Source organism: Penaeus monodon, chromosome 14 (genome assembly GCF_015228065.2).
Source record: "Penaeus monodon isolate SGIC_2016 chromosome 14, NSTDA_Pmon_1, whole genome shotgun sequence".
NCBI lineage: Eukaryota > Metazoa > Arthropoda > Malacostraca > Decapoda > Penaeidae > Penaeus > Penaeus monodon.
Window position 1 is genome coordinate 44,383,396 of NC_051399.1, and position 5,000 is coordinate 44,388,395.

The following is a 5,000-nucleotide window of genomic DNA, read 5'->3' on the forward strand; positions in this document are numbered from 1 at the left end:
TTTTATATTATATATATATATATATATAAATAATATATATATATAGAGAGAGAGAGAGAGAAAATGAGGGAAGAGAGGAGAGAGAGAGGAGAGAGAGAGAGAGAGAGAGAGAGAGAGAGAGAGAGAGAGAGAGAGAGAGAGAGAGGAGAGCGGGAAGAAGGATAGATGGATAGATAGATAGATAGATAGATAGATAGATAGATAGATAGATAGATAGATAGATAGATAGACAGATAGATAGATAGATAAATATATATATATATATATATATATATATATATATATATATATATATATATATATATATATAGAGAGAGAGAGAGAGAGAGAGAGAGAGAGAGAGAGAGAGAGAGAGAGAGAGAGAGAGAGAGAGAGAGAGAGAGAGAGAGAGAGAGAGAGAGAGAGAGAGAGAGAGAGAGAGAGAGAGAGAGAGAGAGAGAGAGAGAGAGAGAGAGAGAGAGAGAGAGAGAGAGAGAGGCAGACAAACAGGCAGAGGCAGAGAGAGAGTGTAAGAAGCTATGAGCCCTAGTACAATGGGTTATGACTGGTTGGCAGTGATAGTGGTAATAACGGCTTGACTCTTTATTGATGAAAAGTACAACACTAAGGGAACACACGAGACGATGTCTATGGGTAAAGTGGGGATCGCGGGATCGCGTGTCAGGCCAACCCGCCTGAGGGCGAAGGCTGGTCCAACCTTACCACATCGGGCGCTGGGCACTAACTAAGCTAGGTCATCCTCGGTATAAGTAGTTAGCATCCCCCGAACACATGAGAGAGAGAGAGAGAGAGAGAGAGAGAGAGAGAGAGAGAGAGAGAGAGAGAGAGAGAGAGAGAGAGAGAGAGAGAGAGAGAGAGAGAGAGAGAGAGAGAGAGAGAGAGAGAGAGAGAGAGAGAGAGAGAGAGAGAGAGAGGGGGGGGGGGAGACAAGGAGGCAGACAAACAGTCAGAGGCAGAGACAGACAGATTGATAGATAGATAGAGAAAAGACAGAGAGATAGACAAACAGAAAAAACAGGGAGGCAGAGGCAGAGAGAGAGAGAGAGAAAGAGAGGAAATCAGGGAGGCAGACGTATTTCCATTTGACGTGCCCCTGTACAGGAATTCGTAAACTTGATATGATCAAGTTTACTGATATTACCTAGTGATACTCTGGCAGCAAAGTTTTGTAATTGTTGCACTTTTTGCATCTAGGTTTTGTTAGTCTAACCCAAAATGTTTGAACATTAGTTAATTATGCTTAGATCCAGGATACCCACTATCTTCCTGTGTATTTTGCCAACGTGTGGTTCAAACGTCATAAATTATTGAAGATTATTGAAGTGCTCGGTTTGATAGAACAGCCTTCAAATTCAACGGTTGTGTCATTGGGAATTCTAGTTATGTTCTGCCGACTACCTATGAATATACATTGAGTTTTATTTGAGTTTAGTTTTAGGCCATTAGTGTCAAAATATATTTTTTTGTGTAAGAGTATGTTGAGTATTTCTAATTAACGTATTTAAGTTGTTTACAGAGTCACTGTGAAGAAACTGTGAATCACCAGCGTACTGCACTAGAAGGCAGTTATGGGCTATTGTTGATAAATCATTTATGAAAATTGTAAATACAATCGGACCTAAAATAGAGCCTCGTGGAACACCAAAAGGTACTTGTTGTTTTGACATATCATTATTGATTCTTGCCGATTGGTTCCTTGTATCTATATAACTTTTAAACCAAAAGATATCAATTTTATGATTTACTTCATTTATTAAGGAGAACTTCATGGGTGACACTATCAAAAGCCTTAGAAAGGTCGCATAATGTGAGCAAATTTACCTGATTTTTGTCTATGTTATTATAAATGTCATCAGTAATTTGTAGTAAAGCTGTTTCAATAGATAACCTATTTCTAAAACTTTGTTGTGTTTTAGATAAGTTATTAGCCTCCAGGAAACTCGTCAGTTGACTTGCTACAATTTTTCAAGAATTTTGGATAATATAGGGAGTATAGTGATAGGGCGATAATTTGAAAATTGGTGTTACTATACCATGTTTCCAAAGCGACGGAAAGACACCGGCAACCAGAGAAGTGTTAATAATGACCATCAAATAATGTACAGTTGCGGGTAGACTATCTCTGATAAAGCGCAAAGCAATACCGTCTGCTCCTACAGCATTTGTTTCGCGAAGGTCTTTTATTACTAAGATGATTGTTTCTACATCCACTGGTCTGAAAAATATAGTTGTAAGCCTTGCCTGATCTGTGTTTTGTTGTAATGTTGAATTAAGTGTTTGCTCATACATTAGTATCAAAATGGTCTGTTCTTTGTATGGGCCTTGTGCAACATTAGTGAGGTGTTTGTTGTGAGGCACTGGTGTTTTAACAATTTTCCATGTTTTATTAAATTTGTCCTTATATTTTGTGAACTTATTTCTGAAATTATTTTTGCACGTTGAATTTGCAATTTTACATTTTTCTTTTTGACTTTATATTCTATCTGAAGGGAGTCCTCATTTCTGTTACTTTTAAGGGTTTGGTCAGTGAAATATTTGATAGTCATTTCTTTAAACAAGATATGCTCGCAGATAGAATGAGGGTCACAGTTTTTATTGATGGTGGTCGCTTTGTTTTCTTTATATTTAACGTCATTGTGATAAGTTCATGGTCAGCAACATGAAACGGGATGACATCGAAGTGAAGAGTGATGTCTGATCTGTTAGTTGTTATTAAATCCAATAGAGAACAGGTGTTTTCAGTAATTCATGTAGGTTTATCTATTATTTATTCTATTTTTTTCTCAACCATATTAGCTAACTTAGCATTAGATTTTGTTAACTCATCATTTAGGTTACCTAAGATGAAAGCACTTTAAAATTGTCAGGAAAAGCATCAGAGTCTATAAATGGTTCGGACTTTATGTCCTTTCCCCTTACGGACACCGTGAAGCTGGTGTAGTAGTCATGTGTCATCACTGTCTTATGGGCTTTTGCACTTGAAATGTTTTGAAACTTTTCAGATAAGTGTTGTTCTATGTCCTCTTTGTTTGTGTATGAGTGACAACTGGTTATGAAGAGGTAGACTGAGTTTGGACGATCTGCTCCTTCTAACAGCTTTGGTATTTGGTGTTCTCTGTCTTTTTTCTCTGGTTTCTTGAAATGACTTTGGTGTAACCGTCTTCATCAACATCTTGTGTAGACTTTGCTCGTTCTGCATAGTTGTTAATGATGACTGGTGGCACTGCTGGAGCAGGGGGAGGGGGCAGTAGGTATGCTGGTAGCCCCTTGCACCTGCTGCTGAGCTGTTTCCTCCCAGTGGCGGTTGGGGTTGAGTTGTTCAATTTGCTTGTTACTCCTGTTGTTCTGTTTTTTCTTTCTTTCTTTCTTTCTTTCGTTCTTTCTTTCTTAAGCTCCGTTTAGGTGTTACCTGTGTAGAAGCTTCAACATTGGTCTTCTTTGGCGTGTAGGTTTTGGGTCTCACGGCGGGAGGGGTCTTAGTTGACTTGGGAGAGGCGGGGGAGTTTGTATGGGCCGGGGTCTGCTGGCTAGGACTGCCGGGTGAGTAGCACGTGAATGGCTCACCAGAGTTGAAGGTCGGCGAGTCAGCAAGGGCGCGAGGCAGCTGGCTGGCCGTGGGCAAGGAGAGAGGTAGGGGTTTTGGGAGGGAAGGATTGCCGGTTGTAGGTATGGGGGTGGAGGGTGTGGAGGAGGGTTTGGGGTGGAGGTAAGGGGTGTCGTGACTGGGGGAAGAGATGTAAAAGGGAAGGTTTCGTGGGTGTTTTGATCACGGATGGAGTATGGGAGGTAGGGGGGTTCTTGTGTGACCGATACGTCCTCTGCTTGTTTTTGCTCTATAATTTTATTAATGGACAATTGCAGTTCGGAGAACATTCCGATTAGCAAGTCAATTTTGTTCTCGATCAGATTTTGATCAGTGATGGACGGCCCATTACAGGTCTGTGTTTCTTGGTCTGTACTCTTTTGGAAAAAAATTAACAAAAGGAGTAGAAATACCTGATTTCTGAAGTGGTAACCAATCTGTTGGGGAGTGTCCGTTTTAGTTGTTGCGAACACTTATGTTTTGATATCGATACACTGATCAATCGTAGTGTGCACGATAACGTTTGTCATCCGTCTGGTGGCCCGTATCGTATTCCTGGGTTTTCTGGAGTCGGATAAACTGATTACAATGTTATGGGCTTGTTCGATTTCAGCCGGCCTGTAATATTTTTTAATTTGATCACAGATGACCGACCTTGCCGAAGATTTTTTTGTAGCAACGAAACACAGAATGGTGTTCAGCACTATTGTTACACTGCCGAATTGATAGATTGCTTTTTCAAACTGATTTGCACTGTTTGCACTGGCATCACTGCTGTTACTGCTAGGGCCTCCTCACCCTTGGCCGGGGGGGGGGAGCCTTGACCCTGGCTGCCATGGGGTGCCCATCCTCGTGGGCGGGGAGGCAGCTCTGACCCACGCTGCCGGGGGGCCCATATCCTAGGGCTGAGGTCCCGGTACCCTAGGAGGGGGCACATTACCATGAGCCAAGGGTCCCCTTTCTCTCTGGGGATACGAGCTCGTGCTAGCTGCCCGAGGAAACACCAGGGAGGTCCCCTGGTTGGCTCCCTCAAACCCAGGGGGTGGGGTCAGATTACCCTTCGACACTGGGGGACCATGAGAAGGCATGGTTTGCTGAGTTGCGGGACTGCGGCGGAAAGGAGCAAAAACACGTCCGATCACCACGGCAGCTAGACTCAGAGAGAGAGAGAGAGAGAGAGAGAGAGAGAGAGAGAGAGAGAGAGAGAGAGGAGGAGGAGAGGGAGGGAGGGAGGGAGAGGAGAGAGAGAGAGAGAGAGAGAGGAGAGAGAGAGAGGAGACAAACAGCAGAGATATAATAATAGATAATAGATAGATAGATATAGATAGATAGATAGATAGAGATAGAGTAGATGAGAGAGAAGAGAAGAAGAGAGAGAGAGGAGAGAGAGAGAGAGAAAGGCAGAGAGAGAGAGGCA